This window comes from Pongo pygmaeus, chromosome 16 (assembly GCF_028885625.2).
Source record: "Pongo pygmaeus isolate AG05252 chromosome 16, NHGRI_mPonPyg2-v2.0_pri, whole genome shotgun sequence".
NCBI classification, from domain to species: domain Eukaryota; kingdom Metazoa; phylum Chordata; class Mammalia; order Primates; family Hominidae; genus Pongo; species Pongo pygmaeus.
This window is the reverse complement of record NC_072389.2, coordinates 39,914,002-39,936,881: the sequence shown is the minus strand read 5'-3', so window position 1 is coordinate 39,936,881 and position 22,880 is coordinate 39,914,002. Positions and strand designations below refer to the sequence as shown.

General features: G+C 39.9%; 1 long non-coding RNA gene across 1 annotated transcript in view; it reads right to left on the bottom strand.

The window, feature by feature from the left end:
- Positions 1 to 6,166: 6,166 nt before the first annotated feature.
- LOC129014249 (uncharacterized) overlaps positions 6,167 to 22,880 on the bottom strand; it is a 57,583-nt gene continuing 40,869 nt past the window's right edge. The window contains exon 3 of the long non-coding RNA XR_008494177.1: positions 6,167 to 8,590. This is a non-coding gene — a long non-coding RNA (uncharacterized LOC129014249). The remainder of the gene's footprint in view (positions 8,591 to 22,880) is intronic.

The window sequence follows — 22,880 nt, the reverse complement described above, 5'->3', positions numbered from 1 at the left end:
TCTTAAACGCACATTGGAGGTGAGATTCACATCCTACTTTCTACCAGAGAAAATCCATAAATTAGCACAGGATAGGAATCTGGCCCTGACTATGCAGGCAGGGCACAGTGACAAGTTCAGCATAGGTCTCACACTCTCACGATTGTTCCCTGCTTTGTTTGGCCAAAGTTAAGTTGTTTTCCATTGTATTGGCGCAATGTGGTACCTAGTCGGTCCACTGAAGCCCAGGGTAGAAGCTGCATAGCTGCGTATCCTCCCTCTTCTTCTGCCAACTCACACATATCCTAATTTATTTTTTTCAGTGTAACTCAGCAGAATGTGGAGATGATTTGTCACAGGATAAGAATTTTTTCTCAGTTTATTGCTCAGAAGATGTATTATACAATCCTTTGGTGGTTTTTTAAGACTCTGAAAGCAGTAAGTTGAAAATAAGCAATAGCAAAGATGACTAAACTCTTTGTTTGTTCTCCCCCCTCATCCAAACACTCTCAGTAATCAAAATATGGAATAAACCTTCCTTTGGAACAGATAAAAACAAAATTCTTTAAAACCATTTTATTTTTCTTAGCATCAATCCATTAAAATTATAATTCATTTGTAGGCTGTAGATAAATGTTGTGGTTCTTGGCCTTTGGAAGTCTGAATTTCAAAAGGAGAGAGAAGATAAGCATGAAGAAGATATTAAAGACACCTGGCTGAAGCTCATGTGTTTATGAGCTCCAATATATACAGAATGGGCAACCTGCATATGCTTAGAAGATGGGAGCTGGGGAAAGCAGTGACTGGCTAGGGGGTGTTGGCCCAGGAAGGAGTTTATTCTTGTGCTGGGAGTCAGGTGGCGGTGTGCTGGAAAGATTTTTTTTTTTTTTTTTTCCTGAAAGGGAATGCCTAAAGAGATTAGAAGAAAAGGAGAAACATGATTTGGCAAGAAAGATTAGAGATTATATTCTTGGAAGAGTCCTAAACTGTATGACTGGGGAGGGAGAAAGAGAAAGAAAAGAAACTATAACAATTTTAGCCATTCTACTGGGTCTCGTAATTTTATTTGCATTTCTCTCTTACTGTTGAGATTGGATGTCTTTTCATACATTTATTGGCTGCATACATAGCCTCTTTTGTGTAGTGCTTATTTGCATCTTTCATCCATTTTTATATTGGCTTGTCTGCCTTTTTCTCATTGATTTATAGGAATTCCTATTTAACCTGGATCTAAGCCCCTTATTGGATAAATGTATTGTAAATATTTTCTTCCATAAGTTTGTTTATCTTTTCAACCTCTTAATAGAATCTTTGTTGAGGCAAAGACGTTGTTGTCCAATTTATCATTATCCTGTGGTTAGTGTTTTTTGTTTAAGAAATCTTTGCTTATCTCAAAGTAATCAATGCATTATTCAATGTTATATTCTAGGAATTTGATTTTTAAACTTGCCCATTTAGATCTATGATTCACTTAGAATTGATTTTTGTAGATGGTGTGAGATGGAGTCTTTATTCATTTTTCTTATATGGTTATCCAATTGATTCAGCACAATTTATTGAAAAGGCCATGATTTCTTCAATATTATTTGGGGTGACATTTGGTAAAACCAAGTATACATATACGTGCGGGTCATTTTCTGGACTCTATTTGTCTTACCTTGCACCAATACAACACTGTCTTAATTATTATAGCTTCCTAATAAATCTTGATATTCAGTAGTTGAAGTCTTTCAGCTTTGTTGCTCTTTAAGGTTACTGTACTTATTCATGGACTTTTGTATTTCTATATAATTTTAAAATCAGCATTTTGATTTACAAACCCACACAGCTGGCAATTTGATGGCTTCGCATTGCATTTAAAAATTAATTTAGGTTAGATTGACCTCTTTATAATGTTAAATCTTTTGACTCAATAGAGTTAAAAGAGATATGTTCATGAAACGGAAAGAAATGACATATCTTTCCATTTGTGAGCTCAACTGGTCACGTTATATTCTCCTCTACATATTGCTGTATTCCATTCACTAACATTTTGTTTAGGATTATTGCATCTATGTTCAAGAGAGATTAGCTTACATTTTTCTGTCTTTTAATAGTCTTGTTAGGTTTTGATATAAATGTTATGCTGTCCTCATGAAAAGAGTTGGGAAATTTCCCCCCTTTTTTCTCTTCTCCAGAACAGTTTGTGTAATGTTGATGTTATTTACTTCTTAAATGTTTTGTTAGATTTACTAAGGAAGCTAATGGATGTAGAGACTTCTTTTTGTGGGAACTATTTGTATTATATATTCAGTTTATATAATAGATATGAAATTATTCAGCTTCTATTTATTGTCGTGTTGGTTTTGGTAAATTGGGTTTTTGTAGAATTTTTCCCTTTCATCAGCATCTTTACAGATCTTGATATAAAATTGTTTATAATATCTTATTTGTTAAATATCTGAAGGGAATAGTGTCCCTTTTTCATATCTGATATTGGTAACATATGCTTTCTCTCTCTTTTTAAATCAGTTTTACTATAAGTTTATAAACTTTATTAGCTTTTTTTTTTTCAATAAACACTACTCCAACAGAGAACATTATTAGCTTTTGTTGAAAGAACAACCTTTAGGCTTTGTTGCTTTTATTTATTTATTTATTTTCTATTTTACTAATTTCTGCCCTTATTTTTATTGTTTCTTTTCTTTGGCTTTCTTAGCTCTTAATTTTTATCCCCTAATTTACTGAGAAAGATTTTTTTGTTTATTCATTTGCAATCTTCACTTTTTTTCTAATATATGTGTTTAAGGCTTAGCCACATCCCATAAGTTTTGAGATGTTATATTTTCTCCATTTGGTTTGAAACATTTTCTTATTTCCACTGTAATGTCACCCATATGCCATGGATTATATTGCAAACATCTGGGAGTGTTCTAACTATCTCTTTTGTTATTGTTAGAAAAAAATACTCCATATAATTTCAGTTTTTTGACATTCGTTGATACATGCTTTATAGTCCACTGTATCATTATGCTTTGCTAGTATTCGCTGGACATTTGAAATGCATGTGTATTTTATTGGATACAGAGTATTCTGTGTGTCCTTTAGGTGGAATCTTGTGAATATTTGACCCTGTCTTGTGATTCAACTCTTCTATAGCCTCATAGTTTTTTTTTTTTTAATCTTCTGGTTTTGCTTGTAGATTTTTAGATTGCTTCTTTAATTTCTGTCAGATTTTCTTTACACTTTTGAGGCATTTTATTAGATGCATACAAATTTACTACTTTTATATCTTCCTGTTAGACTGGCACTTTTATCATTACAAACTGTTCTTCTTAGTTTCCAGTAATGCTTCCTGTCTTAAAGTTTACTTTGTCTGATATTATTATAATCACACCAGCTTTCTTTGGTTCACGTTTGCAGAATATGCCTCTATCTCTCATTGTTTCAACTTTTTTGTACCTTTATATTTTAGGTGTGCATTATATAATTGAACTTTTAACTCCAGTCTAACAATCTCTCTCTTTTAATTAAAATATTAGTTCATTCATGTTTATGTAGTTATTATAATATTAGGTTTATATCTACTATCTTGTGTTTATCTATCCAACCTGTTTTAAATTAATTTTTCATTTCTTTGGGATTAACTAGTTTTATTACTTCACTTTTCCTCATGTTAGTTGTTAGATACACGTTACTTTGCTAAGCTTTTGATGTTATCTTAGATAACACAATTTGTATACTTGCTTTATTATAGTCTAATATCAATTGGTCCTTTTACTGCTTCCCAGAGAATGCCAGCACCTTTGAACACTTTAGCTCCTCTTATCACTGTGCCTGACTTTTGTGCTAGAAGATGTTACTATGTTGCCGTTGGCTTCCACCTTGTTGAGAAGCCATTCTCATTGTTATTACCACTTATTTGATAAAAATATATCTTTTTCTTTGGCTGCTTACAAGATTTTCTTTTTTTCTCTCATTTTCAGCACTTTCCTACGATGTGCCTAGTCCAATTTTCTTTGCGTTTACTCAGTTTAAGGTTTGTAGAACTTTGGACTTGTGAACTAAAGTCTTTCTTCACTTTAGAAGAATACTTTTCTTTTTGAGATGAAGTCTTGCTGTGTTGCCCAGGCTGGAGTGCAGTGGCATGATCTCAGCTCACTGCAATCTCTGCCTCCCAAGTTCAAGTGATTCTCCTGCCTCAGCCTCCCAGGTAGCTGGGACTACAGGTGTATACCACCACACCTGGCTAATTTTTGTATTTTTAGTAGTGAGGGGGTTTCACCTTGTTGGCTAGGCTGGTCTCAAACTCCTGATCTCAGTAATCCACCCATCTCAGCCTCCCAAAGTGGTAGGATTACAGGCATGAGCCATGGCGCCCAGCCACTTTAGTAGAATTCTTGATCATTATCTATTCAAATATTGCTTTTGTCATATTCTCTTCTCCCTTTCCTTTTTGAGCTCCAAATGCATGTGTACTAACATTTTCACCATATTCCATTTGCCTTTTAGCTCTTTACTGTATTTCTTTTGCTCTCTAAGCTTTAGTCTGGATATAGTCTAGTACCTTAAAGCTCACTAATCCTCTTTTCAACTGTGTCAACATGCTTTTAAATTCATCTACTAAGTTATTCATTTGCATAATATTTTTAGTTTAAGAATTTCATGTGAGTCTCCTTAATGGATGATTCTTTGATGAAATTACCTATTTGCCATTTATTATCTTGAACATAGTAATCATTAAAAAAACCCATAACTTTTGTGTATTCGGATCTCCTGCTGGTCTCTTTCCATTGTCTATTTTTTTAACTGTGATTTTTCAGTGATTTGATCTGGCCAAGTACTTTTTTTGTTACTTGACAGATATTATGTATGAAAAACTATAGCAATGATTTGAGGCTCTGTACAAGGTTATCCTCCTCCAGGGGATATTTACTTTTGATTTTGACAGACACAGGGTACTGCCAATCACTTCCAACTAGCCTGAGATTGAGCTGACTCAAAGTCTGTTTGCCGTCAGTCTGTCTTTACTCCTAAGATATAGCCCTTTGTGGATCACAGCTGAAGGACTGGTCTTTTACCACGGACACTCTTCCTCAGCAGGCCCTATACTCCAATTCTTTCTCTCCCACCCCAGCCCCATGAGACTGCTTACGCTGCTGCTCAGTTCCTGAGCTTTTGCTGCCACTTTTTTCTCAGCTTCTGCTCTACTTGGGTGTCTCTCACTCTTTCTCTTTCTGTCTCTCTCTCTCTCTCTCCCCTACAAATTGGCAAATGCCACAAGGGAAAAAGCAGCAACAAATATTGGACTCAACTCTTTGCTTCCCCTCTCTCAGCCATGTTAGCCCCTAAAGTTGTCCCTCCTTTGATAATGTGTCTGTGTTTTCAAAGAACTTGTTTAAAAAAAGTTTACTCAACTTTTCCAGTTGTACTGGGTGGTAACATGCCAGTCCATCATAGCCAGAGTGGAAACTTTTGTCGTTGACATTTAAGTGCTCATTGACAACACTGAATCAGAGGAATTCCTCCAATAGGAATGGTTTCCTGTAAAACTTCACAGTGTCCTATCTCTGTTGAGTCTGAAAATAAATAAATAAATATATAACTGAGTTTACTGTGTCAGTAAATTCTACATTAAAAAAGTCTTAATTACTCAGCTGTTTAAATTGAGGAAGTACAATGGGAAGGTCAGAGATACAGCTATAATTTAATTTTATCTCTAAAATGAAATTATTTGCTTATTTTATTTGTCAAGTTGGGTTCTTGAGCCACTGTAGCAACTGTAGCAGCACGAGCCACAGACAAAACCCCTCAGACATCAAGATGGGGAAGGGAGTGGCTTTAATCAGCTGGGAGCGTCGGCAGGCTAGCGTCTTAAAATCCGAGCTTGCCAGGTGCTGAACCTCTGTCCCTTTTAAGGGCTCACAACTCTAAGGGGGTCCGCATGAGACAGTCGTGATCGATTGAGCAAGCCAGGGGTACGTGACAGGGGCTGCAAGCACCTGTGGTCCGAGTGAAACACAACAGAATGGGAGGTTTCACAGTGTCCTTCCATACAATGTCTGGAATCTATAGATAACATCAGTTGCTAGATCAGGGGTCGAATTTTAACTACCAGGCTTAGGTCAGGCAGGCCCAGGCCTGGTTTTGGGTCTGGTTCCTAGGCACCGGGCTACCTGCCTTTAGTTTCACTTCTCTTTCCTTTTCTGAGTATAAAACAACATAAAACAATATGAGAGGATCTCTCTCTTCCCTCACCACCACATATCATAATGTTTTTGATTTTAAGCCAGATTATTATTTTATTTGCCTACTTACGAAAGCTTAAAGGATAGGTTTTATTTTCTCAAACTGTAGGCAATTCTACTTGAGCTACTCAAAATAGTGTATTCTAAATTCATAAAAAATAACATTGAGAAAAACACTAGATCAGTCTGAGAAATACGAAAAGAATGATTACTAAATATGTTTAATTTATAGGCATGTGACTCAGACTACAGCTGGGAAACCAGCTCTCCTTGGGAACTTATTTAAAATCTCAGATTCTGTAGCCCTGCCCCCAAGAGATTGTGGTTCCAAAGATTTGAGGTAGGGAGTTTCCAAATGATTTCTTTGTAGGTAATCTCAAGACACACTTGGAGAAACACTGGTTTAGAGAACTGAGGTTAGATTTAATTATAGCAATTCCCCATATCTACTGCGTTCTATTTGTGTTTCATGAAAACAAGGAAATGAAGTTTTAAGAATTTCATTACATGTAATTCTTAATATAATCACTATCCATAGTAGCTCATATTTGTTGCACTAGTATAGTATAATAGTGAAGTATATGGGCTTTGGATTCAGATTGCCTGGGTTCAGATTCTAAGCCAGTCCTAACTACCTGTGTGACTCGGGCAAGTTACTTAACCCAACTTCCCAGCTTCCTCCTCTGTGAAACAGGAGAAATAATACTTCACAGGGTTAGCTGGGGATTAAATTATTATAATGTACGTAGTGTGTTTATCAGTGATACAAGCACTTTTAAAATATTAAGTATTTGCTGGGCATGGTGGCTCATGCCTGTAATCCCAGCACTTTGGGAGGCTGAGGTGGGGAGATCACTTGAGGCCAGGAGTTGGAGACCAGCCTGGCCAACATAGTGAAACCCCATCTCTACTAAAAGTACAAAAATTAGCTGGGCGTGGTGGTGCACACCTGTAATCCCAGCTACTCAGGAGTCTGAGGCACAAGAATCACTTGAACCTGGAAGGTGGAGGTTGCAGTGAGTGGAGACTGCGTCACTGCACTCCAGCCTCAAAAAAAAAAAAAAAATATTGCAACCACCTTGTGAGTAGCTGCCATAATTTTCTTGTTTTACTCATGGGGAAATTAGGTCTAGAAAGTTTGAGTAAATTATTCAAGTTCATGTAGCTGGAATGCAGCAGAGGCTGCATGAGGCTCAGGCTGTTAATAAGCCTATGTGTTGGGTCCTACTCTATACTTTTTCCATGATCCAAATGTCCCCAGCACCCACCCCACATGGTGGGTACAAATGTCATCTCAATAAATACTTAACCCAAGTCAGTTCCATTCAGAATGTGTTCCACAGACCTTCAGCATCAGCATCATCTGGGAGCTTCACAGAAATACAGATTCTCATGCCTCACTCCAGACCTACGGAATCAGAAACTCTAGGGATGCACTCAGTAATTTACTGCTTACCAAGCCCTCCAAGTGACTCTGATGTAAGTTTAAGTTGGAGAGCCCTAGGCTTAGATCAATGGTTCTCAACGTTGACTGAACATTAGAATTTCCTGGGAAACTAAAAACTTCCCCAAATGCTCAAATGCACCCAGACCAATTAAATCAGAATTGATAGAGCTAAGATCCAGGAATCAGTTCCCAAGTGATTCCAATGTGTGTGAGATTCAGAAGAACTGCCCCATATTCTTTTGCCTGATAACCCCTCTCTGTGAAACTGAGTGGCATTGGTCCCCTCCCCATCTCTCACATAACTTCCACCTTGTTCCACAGCTCCGGGATTCCCTAGGGGTATCTCTCAGATGCTGAGGGTAAAGTATGGACTATGACTGCAGCCTCCACTGCCATGTCCCGTCCACTCTGGCCATCACTGGCACAGCCTTTGCACTTATTCCTGGCCGCCAACATCGAGGCCCACAGATGCCTTCTCCTGGTGCTGAATCATTCACTGCTCAGTTGCAGATCTGAACCAGGGCAGGAAGCTTAACTCCCTATCCTCTAAGTCCTGCTTCTCTGAATGCTCCCAGAAAAGGCCCTAGGCCAGGAGAGTTTAGTGGGACAACTCTGTTTGTTTACAAGACAGGCCTTTGTTTCAAGATGTTCACAAACACTCTTGAAGTAGCTATTCTGGGATGTTTTAGATGCTATTAGTTAGAAGTGTCACTCTCCTCCAGTCTTCAGGTCCTGTGGCCAGTCTGTTCATTGTGCCAGATTCCACTTGAAGTAGCTGTAAATTCTCCTTCTGGGGATCTTCCATTATGCCACAGTTTTCCGATAGTCATCAGCCCCTGATTCATCAAACATGCTTGCGTACACTGGAATCTCCTCAGCCTCAATGGCACTGACACCACATGCCAGACGTATTACTGGACTAGCCAATGTGCTTTCTCTAAATATAGAGAATAGGATACACTTAGCACTGCCATTTAAATTTCACCTATGATCACCTAAGCATAAGAACAAATTCATTCAGAATCGACTTGATTGAAAAACTGAAATTAGTAGATTTTTCACACACTTTATATTTAATCGCCAAAACTTTTATATTTTGAGATAATTGTAGATTCACATGCAGTTATAATAAAACAATCCAGAGAGCCCATATACCCTTCATCTTGTTTTCTCCCGTGGTAACATCTGGTCTAACTAGAGTACCATATTACAACTAGGAAATTGACATTGATACAATGCATCAAGTGTATTCAGATAGCACCACTTTTACATGGACTCAGTTGTGTGTCTGTGTGTGTGTTTGTGTGCGTATTTAGTAATAAGCAATTTCATCACACACATAGATGCATATGGTCACTACAATTCAGTACAGTTCCGACCCAAGGATCCCTCACACCACCTTTTTATAGCCACAGCTGCGTCCCTTCCTTTCCATTTCCTGAAGCCCTGGCTATCATTAATCTGTAATTTTGTCATCTTGAGCATATGATACAAATGAAGTCATACAGTATGTTGTTTGTATGGTTTTCTTAGTACTTGCTCTAGGTATTACAATATACAAAGATATCATCATTGTCCAGTCTACCAGTAACAACATTTTGCCACATCTAGTAGAATACAGAGACCTTCTTCCATTTAGATCCCTTTACCCTCCCAGTTTCTTAAAGATGATTGTTGTAAGTATTGGTTCTACCAAGATTAGGACCATGTCAGATGCATATTGTAATTTTTGCCTTAACCAACAAATGTGATTTAAGAAACTTGTGAGAAAGACAGTTTATTATATTTACCCCTATTTTTTTTCTTTTACCAATTCCAATATTCTTTCCTTTTTGAAGTGTTAAGCCTTCTGCTATTTCCTTTAGCCATTTTTCTAAATAATAGGTTTGCTACCAACGAGTTTTCTTAGCTTTTGTTCATCTAAGAATGTCTTTATTTCCCCTTCACTCCTGACAGACATTTTTGCCAGAAACAGAATTTGAGGTTTACAGTTCTGTTCTTTCAGTGCTTGAAAAATGTGCCACTTTATTCTGGCCTCCATGGTTTCAGAAGAGAAATCTGTCCTCATTTGCATTGGTGTTTTCCTATAAGTAAAGTATTGTTTCTCTCTGGCTGCTTTCAAGATTTTTCTTTGCCTTTCATTTTCAGACTTTTAATGATGATAAGTCTTAATGTGGATTCCTTTGGAATTATTTTATTTGAGATTCTTTAAGCTTCTTAAACCTCTATATTTCTTTCACCAAATGCAGGAATTTTTCAGCCATTATTTCTTTGAATACTTTTTTCAGTCCCACTTTCTCTCTCCTGAAAATCCAATGGTACAAATGTTAGCTCTTTTGTTATTGTCTCACAGGTCCCTGAGACTCTGTTTATGGTTTTTGTTCATTTGTTTGTTTTTGTTTTTTGAGACAGGGTCTTGCTCTGTCACTCAGACTGTAGTGCAGTGGTATGATCTTGGCTCACTGCAACCTCTGCCTCCTAGGCTCAAGCAATCCTCCCCCCTCAGCCTCCCAAGTAGCTGGGACTACAGGCATGTGTGACCACGCCTGGCTAATTTCTTGTATTTTTTGTAGAGATGGGTTTCCACATGTTTCCCAGGCTGGTCTTAAATTCCTGAGCTCAAGCAATCCACCCACCTCTACCACCCAAAACGTTGGAACTGCAGACATGAGCCACCACACCTGGCCTCTGAGACTGTTTTTATTTTTTTCAGTCCACACTTTTCTCTGTTCAGCTGGAGTAAAATCAGTTGACCCGTCCTCAAGTTCACTGATTCTATTCTCTGTCATCTTCACTGTATTATTGAGCCCATTCTTTAAGTTTTTTATTTAGCTTATTGTATTTTTCACTTCTGTAATTTCCATTTGATTCTTTTTTATAACTTCTATTTCTTTGCTGAGATTTTCTCAGTATTTTTTGCGTTTGTTTCAAGAGAATTTGTGATTGCTTATTGAAGTATTTTTATGATGGTTGCTTTGAAATTCTTGTCAGATAATTCCAGCATCTAATTCATCTTGATGTTGGTATCTGTCAATTGTCTTTTCTCATTCATGTTGCGATTTTCAATTGTATCCTGACGGTTTTTATATTATATTCTGGATCATATTTAATCTTCTTTTATTAGCAGGCAGCCCCCTGTTGAGATATTGAAGACTAGGTGGATGTGTATGTTTAGCTTCCTGACACCATCCTGGCAAAAATGGAGTGCTGACTCATACTGTCTCACTGCAGTGGGGTGGGTGGGAGGAAGCTCAGCTCCCCATTTGGCCCCACTGACACCTTCCCAGTGAAAGAGAGGCACTGACTCCTACCATCTCCTGGCCTCCAAATGGGAATGAAAACTCAGCTGTTGCAGGAAGTAAGGGACCCCGAATGGAGGCACCGGCTGGAGCCACAGCAGAGGAACATAAATTGTGAAGATTTCATTTTAATATGGATATTTATCAGTTCCCAAATAATACTTTTATAATTTCTTATGCTTGTCTTTACTTTAATATCTTAATCCTGTTATTTTCGTAAGCTGAGGATGTACGTCACCTCAGGACCACTGTGATAATTGTGTTAACTGTACAAATTGATTGTAAAACATATGTGTTTGAACAACATGAAATCAGTGCACCTTGAAAAAGAACAGAATAACAGCGATTTTTAGGGAACAAGGGAAGACAACCATAAGCTCTGACTGCCTGCTGGGTCGGGCAAAAAGAGCCATATTTTTCTTCTTGCAGAGAGCCTATAAATGGACGTGCAAGTAGGGAAGATATCACTAAATTCTTTTCCTAGCAAGGAGTATTAATATTAATACCCTGGGGAAGAAATGCATTACTGGGGGGAGATCTATAAACGGCTGCTCTGGAAATGTCTGTCCTAGGCAGTTGAGATAAGGACTGAGATACGCCCTGGTCTCCTGCAGTACCCTCAGGCTTACTAGGGTGGGGAAAAACCCGGCCCTGGTAAATTTGTGGTCAGACCGGTTCTCTACTCTCGATCCCTGTTTCCTGTTGTTTAAGATGTTTATCAAGACAATACGTGCATAGCTGAACATAGACCCTTATCAGTGGTTCTGCTTTGCCTTTGTCCTCTTCCCTCAGAAGCATGTGATCTTTGTTCTGCTTTTTGCCCTTTGAAGCATGTGATCTTTGTACCTACTCCCTGTTTTACACCCCCTCCCCTTTTGAAACCCTTAATAAAAAACTTGCTGGTTTGAGCCTCAGGTGGGCGTCACGGTCCTACCGATATGTGAGGTCACGCCCAGCGGCCCAGCTGTAAAATTCCTCTCTTTGTACTCTTTCTCTTTATTTCTCAGCTGGCCAACACTTATGGAAAATAGAAAACCTATGTTGAAATATTGGGGGCGGGTTCCTCTGATACTCAGCTTTCTGCTGGGCTCTATTGTTACCAGGGAGTGGGGAAGGAGGGGGCTAACACACACAGCTTTGTGGCTTTAGGGTAGCTGCAGAAGGTCAGCTTCTCAATGGTGCTGCTGAAACCCGGGTGGTGGCGGGGGGCATGGAGGGAAGTAGATGGGCAATGAGAATCCACATCCCACCCCCTCATTTTGCCTGGTTGATTCTGGGTGAGGGTGGGAGTGGGGACCAGAGTGCCCATTACTTCTATTTTGCACATCATTGTACAGTTTCATTGCTGCTGGGTGGGGGTTAGAGTTTCAGTTTGCTGCTGCTCCTTGCTGACTCTAGCCTGGTGGGAGAATAGGAGCACTGGCCGCTTCTGCTGGCAGGAAAGGAAAGACTAGCTCCCTGATCAGTCCTACCAATACCACGGGACAAGTGAGTCAGAGCACCACCATCTGTTGCCACAGAGACTGGGGATGGGGAGGAAGATCAGCTCTCAACTCCATCTCACTGAAACTGTGGAGAAGGGAATATAATTTTCCTATTAGTACTTGGCAAGAGTAGGGCAGGTATTACCAAAAAGGCTTCCTATTGCAAGGGCACCAGCTTCTTGGTCCTTTGACTAGGAGGAACAGACTTTTCTTAGAGCTTATTTTGTCTGGGCCTGTTGGCAGCTCTAGGTTGGAGGCATCTGCAACACCCTGTCTGGGATATATGAGAGGTAATAACGAAACTTATAGAGCTTACCAGCAGCTTGTTTCTCAAGTCCCCAAATTCCTAGGCAGTCCACCTTGTTTCCTCCTTTGAGCTTCCCTAGGTGTGTTTGTTGTGTTATGGCCACAGTTGTAAGAGGGAGCATCTGCAAGAAATGGAGTGCTCCATCTTGACTGGAACCAGAAGCATGATCTATACTTGATTTTTAAAAGAAATAAATAGATAACAGGTATGTTGATACTAACAGTGAATTCATTTAAGCAGCTTTCCAGGATATTATAATTTTGTCTGGCCCAATAGTCTACATCTGTCACATATGTTATGCTATAGTGTGTGACAAAAATTAGTTTTCCAAAGGAGAATATTCTGGAAATAACTTCACAGTATCAAAGAAAATTAAATGATCTTCTCTGTAGTTTTGTGTGGGCATATCAAGATGAACTTAATTCTCTGAACAATGGTAGTTTTCAACTTAACTAGAAACCAAATTCCTAACCAATTTGGCTAAAAGAAATTTTATTACATCTAAAAAAATTTGGAACAGAGTTAGATTATAGACCAAATATGAAGACAGTTTTAAAAATAACAGTGCTGGTGAAAAAGAGCCTTAATACTCAGAGATGCAATGTCTTTCTTAAAGTATGTGAACATTATTACATAGACAACTCCCCTGGGAAAATGAGGCAAAAATATGCTTGACTTTCAGCAGGAGGATGTTACATTAGATTGTATTATTTCTTTCTTTAATAGATAAAATTAATATATGCTTCTGGAAAAATATTCAAATAATCCCTAAGTAAAAAATGGAAACTGTAATAATTCCTTCCTCCCTTAATCTTCAGTACTCTTCCCACGGTTAAGAGTTTTGGTTTGTTTGGTTAGATTTTTTTGAAATAGGCTTCAGTAGTCAAAGATTTATGTAAACAGAAGAACTTGAAATCATTCACTCCCTAAAGACTTTGAAAACCAATCACGGCAAATGACTTAGGAAAAGTAGGGAAGAGCTTTCTCTTGGGTCTGTTCCAGCTTTCAATTCGTGAAGAATAAGATGTGGCTACCCTTTAAAATATACACACAAACACACACATTTCACATACTTTTCATCTGAAAGGACCAGTTCAGTGCACCTTCAGCAGTGTGCTTATTTCTGACTTTACTTGGAACCCGGAAGTTGTCTTCTTGGAAGTACAGCATGTGGTACACAGTGAGCATTCAGTGAGTATCTGTTGAACGAACTGTAATTATTTTAAGAGGGAACAACATATTTTTGTCTTCCTCATAAACAACATGATTCAGGTAGAAAATAATGCAAAAGCTTACAGACATAATCTATTCATCAGCTAGCCCTCACAGACTCAGCTCAAAATCCATAAACTATGAAGTCTTGCCCAAGGACCCTCATGAGAAGGGCTCGCTCCCTTTTTCCAGCCCCTCAGCCATTGTTTAATACCCTTTTGTGCTGCTTAGCACAGATCTTTGTGGTGGATTGTTGGGTTTAGGTATTATCTAATAGAATGAAAACATTCTCTTGGTGTGCATACACCATCTCATGCACTCTAATATTTCCCACTGTTCCTGGCACAATGCCTTGCATAGAGAAGGCATTCAATAAATATTGATTGAATGAAGAAATTGAATAAACCACATCTTGATTTCAAGGGAGCACCAATTTAGCCACCAAATTGGCTTTTTCCTTTTGTTCATATCTACATTTGTATGATAAGCATCACTATTTTGATTATATTTAGTTAGAAAGTGTGATGTTTCAAATCAAAGAGTTTATTCATCTGTAATATTTTGCTAAGTTGTTTGCAAAATGAGAGACTTGGGACACATTTGAATTTCTACAGTGACAGCAAGCCTTGAATCTCCCAAAGAAATTATTTGAAACCCTTTGTTCAAAATCAGTCGCTGAGATCTGAATGTCTTCTTGGTTAATGCTGAGAATTTAAATAGCGTTCAGGGAGACCAGGAGGGTAAAAGATACTTCACTGGAAATGACACATGCTCTAAGAATAGAGCATTATATTTTCCTATCATGCCACATTTCTTTGTAAAGGTATATTCATTTCACACTTTCAGTGTGGTGATTATGAGATGTTATCTGGACCATTTACATTCACAAATATCTGAGAAAACAGAGAACATCTGTTCATTCTTAGCTGCTGCCTGATACCAGCCTTAAGGTTTTTAAACCCTGTTTATGTGATTGTGACTGAATCAGATGATTTGGAAAGATGTACTCAATCTATCCTTGTGACATTGCAATGAAATAAATGTAGGAAACAGAAACGATAAACCTTTCATTCATGACTGATTCTCTCAGATACACACAAACATATTCCAGGTGAGAAAGTAGGCAAATTTAACATTTAACCTTTCACATTTAGTCAAAATAAGAGTTAGTTTCCAGATAGATCAAGGAAAAATCTGACTACATAAAGATGTAAATTATGGAATAATATTTTAGGGTTTGATATTTAGGCCTGAGGTGTGCACACTTTTAGAAGGACCCAGAACACTGGGGCTGTTCTAATACATAAGGCTTTCTGCCTCATGGGATCACTTTTGCCCTTTCCCTTATCATTTTTGGGGCCCACATCCCTGAGTTGGACAAAATAAACTCAGTGTAAAGTTTTGCACTGCCAGGTATGAAAGCAAAGCCTGAGCCCCTTGTACCTGCATTTGTCTGTGCTTCTGATTTAGCATTTTCAGTTTTCTATTCAGACAGAAATGAGAGGGAAGAGGTGTAGGCCACTCCCCCATCACCCTCTTTCTACCCTCATCCCTCTCTCCTCCGGCCCGCCCACTACCTTGAGTCAGCAGCTTAGTGATACGATCCTTGGGTGGACACCAGAAATGTTCAATTATGCCAGTCTAAGAGATCAGCTCAAATTAAAGCTTCAGGGCTCTCCCTCTGAAACTTCAAGAGAGGGGCTCTGGACTCCTTATCATCATTGAACAGGGAACACAGGAAGAAGATGGCTACATACATTGGTGAAGGAATGAGCCCAGTGTGAATCTTTTGTGAAAACTATAAGTAGTGTGCTGTAATATTAAATTCACTAGAATCTCTCACTGGAAAATTGCATGTTTAAAGAGAGTTTGCAAAAACGTTAACTCAATAGAGAGTGTTTTGCTTGTTCATCCTTAAAGAATGTTCTCACCTTAGGGTTACCCAACCGTTGCAGGTATTTCTTTGATGATGTAGTATTTTACTCTGTTCTGTCCTTTGGGTCATGCTCAAGGTTGTTCTGATCACTTTTCAAGGCCCACAGCATAGTTTAATGGCTGATTATTTTCTCTTCTCAGTCCTCAAAGACTGGCTCTTCTCTCTGGAATATCATAAGCCATAGGCCTACTTATTTGGATGGTTGCCAGCATTCACGCACAAGTAACGGCTTAAGAAGGCTTTTCAGTTGTTTTCATTTTGTACGTACAAGTTCTGTAGGTACACAGTGCTAGCTTTAGACAAAGCCTTTGTTATTATTATTTTTAATTTATGAAATTAAATAAGAGGTAGTTAAGATGAACTGGTTATCTGTAGTCTTAATTAAGAACAATTTTGATCATAAAATAGCTGTAAAGATGTTTTTCTAAAAGAAGTGCTTTCAGACTCTCCACATGAAGACAAAGCCTTCAGCAATGTATTCATATGGTTTAGTTTTATGTTTGTGATAGACCAGTTTTTAAACTACAAGTTTGAAACAGTTCAACAGCTGACTTGGAAACTAGAACCCACCCTCTGAAATATGTAAGTGGGATATATACAGATGGTATAATCCCAAGGGCAGAGCCTGCTCTGAGTTTGACATTCTTTAGTTCCAGCTGTTGACTAGAGATAATTTACTTTATAATAGTAGGACCAAGAAATGCTTTTAATGCAAATTCCTTGCATTGCATGTCTCTCTTTGAAGGACAAGTGGACATTCTTGCAGACTACCAGAATAGGAGGCTGTTTGTCTTTTCTCAGCCCAGCAGCTATGAGCAGATATGGAAGCCAAGGCCTTATGAATTTTATGCCACATTTAGTTTTATTTTAGGGAGGTTACAATATACAGCTTTACAAACTCCCCTAGACACATGATTTTCTTTGTACTTTTCTGTTCACTGTTTTTCCTAGTTTATCACAATAAACACATACTATATTAAAAATGAGGGAAATATTATTTTAGATTGCCAGTTATACTTACCACGTTAAGAGGAAAATCAAAATGACACTATAGTTTACAGGTAATGGGGTTTTTTTCATTAAGCAATATATGCTATTTATTTATTTATTTATTTATTTATGTTTGAGTCAAGGTCTTGCTTTGTCGCTCAGGCTGCAGTGCAGTGGTGTGATCACAGCTCACTGCAGCCTGGACATCCCAAACTCAAGCAATCCTTCCACCTTAGCCTCTGGAGTAGCTAGGACCACAGGCGTGCACCACCATGCCCAGCTAATTATGTATTTTTGTAGAGATGGGGGTTTTGTCATGTTGCCCAGACTGGTCTTGAACTCCTGGATTCAAGCGATCCACCTGCCTCGGCCTCCAAAAGTGCTGGGATTACAGGCATGACCCACCACACCTGGCCTATGCTTTCACTGGGATGGAAAAAACTACAGATATATACCCAAGTCATGGTGGACTCTTAGCTACAATGGCCATCCCAATTGTAATTTCAAATGTTCTCTCCATTGTTCCTATAAATTGATTCTTATCTATCTATTCATTCATTCTTTGTTTTGTCCCACACAAGATTTATGCCAGCTTACAAAGATAGACAGAAAAATGAAAACTAAAAGTAGAAGAAAAATAAAAATAAAAAATAGAGATGGGTGTGTAAAACAGATCAAAATGACCTATAATTGCTGTAACAATTGGGCCACATATATGGTTCTCTAAAATTTTTCTTAGCCAAAACCAAAAGTGAAACCTCAGCTGGTCACTAGATTCAGGGAACACAAATCAAAACAAACTAGTTGGTTGGTAGATGTGCTTCTGCCCTTGGTACTGGAGTCAGACAGGGAATTCTCCCAAGGAGGCTTATAAAGAAGATTTTGTCCTACGATGAACATCCATGAAAACATCCTTACAATGTCCTTACAATAGAGATGGTGACCTACTCTTACACAGCCCCTCAACATAGGCTGGTGACATCATATCAAAGAACAGTTGTGGCTGGGCACGGTGGCTCACACCTATAATCCCAGCACTTTGGGAGACCAAGGCAACTGGATCACCTGAGCTCAGGGGTTAGAGACCAGCCTGGGCAACATGGGGAAACCCTGTCTCTATATACAAAAAATTAAAAACAAAACAAACAAAAACAGAGAATAGTTGGGTAAAAATGGATTCTACAACTGGAAGTCTGCCCAGCTTCATCTAGAAACTGACCATGTTGACCATATACACATAGAAAGTGGCAGGATAGTGCCAGCCTCTAGGAAATTCTCAGGAAATGTCAACGATCAGTGTTACCATCACCAATATTGTGTGTCATTTGAGTGCCTGATCTTTGCTGGGGAAGAGATGGGCTCTACATGATGCAGGTGAGTGAAAGCGGCCTGCAGGAGGTTTTCCGAGCTCACAGCTCTTACTACTGATGCAGGTCTCCCAGCCCTTCTGCTTGCAGGTCAGGCTTAGATCAGACATTGTCATGGTTGGGCTCTCCAGGAAAGATGGATTTGCTCCAGGTAATACTTGAAACACTGAAACCCCATAAATAAAGTCACTGCCAGTGTGCAGAGCAAGTCAAATCTGAGCTAAGAGCAGTACCTTCCAAGCAGAAACCCATGGGCGTGAGCATTTCATTCTTGACAGACAAACTCCTTTTAAGGAATTTAAAAGGCTATCTAGAAATCCTCTCTGACTCTTTCCCCCTGACTTCACCAGGATAGAGGAGAGTGAAAATGTGGTCTTTGGTCTGAGTGCGGTGGCTCACGCCTGTAATCTCAACACTTTGGGAGGCTGAGACGGGCAGATCACTTGGGGCCAGGAGCTCGAGACCAGCCTAGCCAGCATGGTGAAACCCCGTCTCTACTAAAAATACAAAAATTAGCCTGGCATGTCGATGCGTGCCTGTATTCCCAGCTACTCGGGAGGCTGAGACAGGAGAATCACTTGAAACTTGCAGTGAGCTCAGATTGCCCCACTGCACTCCAGCCTGGGGGACACAGCAACAGTCTGTCTCAAAAAAAAAAAAAAAAAAAAAATGTGGTCACCAGGATCCACAGAAGCATCTCCCTTCTATGTTCCCTTCTATGTTCTCCCTCCCCCATACCCCTTCCTCCTTCCCCTGTCCTCCTTTTCTGAATCTTATTAAATGGTTCATTACAGTTGGTCCCATCATGTTAGAAGACAGTGACGGCTGGGACCTGCCAAGAACAGAATCCATCTGGGGCCAAATACTCTCTGCCTGGGTTAATCCCCTTGGTGGTTGCATATAAAACACAGAGAAGTATGCTGTGAAGATTAGCCATGCCTCATATATTGGATTCTGAACACCAGGATGTGTGGGGGTCTGCAGCCCTCACCATCACGTCACTTTGTCCTTTCAATGAAAACTGAAACCCAGCTCCAGCCAGAGGGCAGTGGGGGTGAACAAATGTGTAGGCAAAGAAAATGGGAATGTTTAGGAAGGCTAGATCCTCCCGGCTGGTCTGATCTAAACCGAGGCTCTCCCTCCCCCAGCACACAGAATGCAGGAGGGACAGGAGGGGATGGGGAGGGCTCATGGGGAGGAATTAAGTGTGGCTCTGTCTGTTTCTGGCTTCTCTGTAAATACTGTGACACCTCCGAATGGAGGAACAGCTGAGATAAGTGACTGCTAATCCCCCAGTGCCGGGGAGGAGGCTGGGCCGCTCCCTTCCAGATCCCAGCAGATGGTGGATGAAACAGACTTCCCCCGAGGCAAGGGCAGTGGGAACTGTCCCACCTTCTGTTCCTTCAGTTTGCCCTGCACGTCTCCCTCATGGCCAGTCCACGCCGAGAAGGGCTTCGCTGGCCCTCGAGAGCCCTGGGGACCCGCCCCAGCTCTGCCATCCCACTGGGATCTACAAGGTCAGCCAACCTGGACTCCAGCCGGCACTGGCAGCTTGGGCAGCATCCAGCAAAGCTCTGTGGGCTTCAGAGAGAACAGCCAAGCAGTGCGGCTAAGTTTTTCACTCTGCAGAGAAACGTACCTAGGGGAGAAGGGTGAGGGCTCATTTAAAATGCAGATTCAATCTTCCAGGGTGGAACCCAGGAATCTGAATTTCTATTAGGCAGGCTAGGTAATTTGGCTGGAGGCGGTTCTAGCATCACATTCTGAGAAACAGCAGACCAAGTATATGTGAAGGTATTTTTGGTGGTGGTTGGGAATAGGGCTTAAAATCAGGTGCCTGAGTTTGAACTGTCACTCTACCATTTGCTCACCTGTATGATCTCAGACAAAAAAGGCTCAGTGGTTCCCTACCTCATAGGATGAAACCAGTCTTTCTCGAACTGCAGGAAGCACAATTTAGTCACAATTAGCAATAAAAAAAAAAAACAACACTGGGAGACTGCACAACAACATGAATGCACTGAACACTTTTGAACTGTGTATTCCTAAATGGTTAAGATAGTAAATTTGATATATGCATATTTTACCATAATAAAAAAAATCTAGAATGTACCGAAGAGGAGATGTCATTTTTTTCTTCTTTGTTTTGTAATTTTTTTTTGTTTTGAGATGTCATTTTTATATGCTTAAAAAGCCAATCTCAATTTTCAAATTAAGTGGATCCGTAAACAGTTGTTTAAATAAAACTCAGTCATGAAATCTTACTTTCCTGTTGGTTTACATTTTAAAATATATAAAATACAGTTCAAAGTTTTTAAAATGTGGAAATCAAGACCGGGCTTGGTAGCTCATGCCTGTAATCCCAGCACTTTGGGAAGCTGAGGCTGGCAGATCACTTGAGCCCAGGAGCTTGAGACCAGCTTAGGCAACATAGTGAAACCCCATCTCTTCAAAAAATACAAAAATTAGTTGGGTGTGTTGGCATGTGCCTGTAGTCCCAGCTGTTTGGGAGGGTGAGGTGGGAGGATCAGCTAAGGTGGGAGAATCGGCTAAGGTGGGAGGGTCACCTGAGCCTGGGAGGTCGAGGCTGCAGTGAGCCCTGATTATACCACTGCGCCTGATTATACCTGATTATACCTGGGGAACAGAGGGAGACCCTGTCTGAAGCAAACAAACAAATACATAAAAATAAAATAAAATAAAATATGGAAATCGAGCAGTAATACAAATAGTAAATATCAAACAATCATAAATCTTTAAGAAATAAGCATTCTTTCTTGTTACACACATAAAACATATGAAAATACACTGTTCTGAGTGTTAGGCAATGAAATTGAGTGGAATAGGCAACATATTTTTCAAACATTTTAAGGGTGAATATTGTTTCACAAAACTGCTGTGAGTCCTGCACTGTTCTACCTGCCTCCCACTAGAGCCAATGGTCCTGAGATGAGGGGGCTAGAAGTGGCCTCCTAGGCCCCCGAAGCCTGTGCAAAGGACTGAGGTCAATAATCATGGTTTTCCATTCCTGAGAGTCTTTGCACCTATAGCAGTGATAGTGGGAGTCTCTCACCAGCCACTCCCATGTAGAAACTCTTTCTCTCACACAAATGTTCATACACTTCAGTTCTGCTCTACTTTTAAAAACGAAAAACACTTCCTGGGGAAGGCTTTCTCGGAAACTCTTTCAGACTCCCCTTCCCTTTTTGTGACTATCCTGCTGATACCTCTTCTTCCTTCCCAGTTTGTGCCATAGCTGTCTGACTTTTCTGTAATTGCCACGGAGGATGAGTCCTGCTCTGTTTTATTTATCACTGAATCCTTAACTAGCACAGTTCTTGTCCTGCAAAGATTTGCTGAATCAATGAAGAATGAAATCAACCTGATTCTTTAAAAGGCAGAGCTACTACTGCCTCCAAAAGTATCATTATTACACATACAATTTGCTTTGTATCTTCCATATTAATTATAGCATTTGTTTCTAATTATTACAACACACAATAACTTCTGCAAGAAGTGTTATGGTATCACTTTTGAGAGGGAAAACTTGGGGCTTGGGAAGGTTAAGTGTCTTGCTCAAGACCAAACAGATAGTAAGTAGTAAGTGATAAAGGCAGCATTTGAGCCCAGGTCTGTCTGGCTCTGACACCAGTGCCATTTCTCCTTTTCCTTGGTTTTTCTATATTTTCATGAGACAAGGCAGTTCTACTCTTGGCATCCTGTCAATAAACATTTTCACTGTAAAATGCCTGCTGTGCTGCACAGAGTAATCTCAGCCAGGTCTCTTACCCGGCCCCACCACACAGCCGCTGTCACGTTTCTTCTCCAGACCAACCCAAACATGGTTGGGGAGTTCAGAGGGGAGGACCCAGCATTCCCCAGTCAGGACAAGTATCTAATCAGCAGACCTCCTCAGCATATCAGCCCAAGACCACTCTAGAGAGAGATGCCAGTGCCCAGTTTTCTATTTTTAACTGGTGTGAACTGGAGGAAAAACACAAGCATTAAAAATCAAAGCTCCAGTCAAGAACTGAGAATGCAGGGCACCCCAGGGCAAACTAGTGATCTGTGTCCTTCTTACATCTCCCTCTTCCTTCCCCCTTTCCTCTTTTTATGTCATTTTTCTTTTTCCGTCTCTGAAGTTCAAGATCCTGCAAAATCTGTTTTCCACAGAGGAGTTGATATCTGTCATTTATGCCAATGCTTCTCACACTTTAATGTACGTACCAAGCAAATGAGGATCTTGCTGAAAAGCGGATTGGGATGGCACTTGAGACTGCACTTCTAGCTCATTTCCAGGTTATAACAATACTGCTTGTCCACGGGCTGCACTTTGAGTAGCAAGGATTGGTGTATTCCTATAGTTTAAGTTGCTGCTAGGTTCTCCATCAAAGTATTTGCCTTTCAGTCTTGTCTCCACCTGGAATGAGGGCCTCTGCCCCCAGTTTAAAGACGCTCATCTCCCCACCGTCAAGTGGGCAAGCTGCTTTTGGCATTTGTTCCTTTATTCACTTTGGCAGCAGGGGATCCTTTTCTGGCCTGGAGATCAGAGTCTGAATTTGAGCAAAACCCGGCAGCATGGATGATGGCTACCCAATAACTGGGCTGGGGTAAACCTGGTCCCTTCTCCAG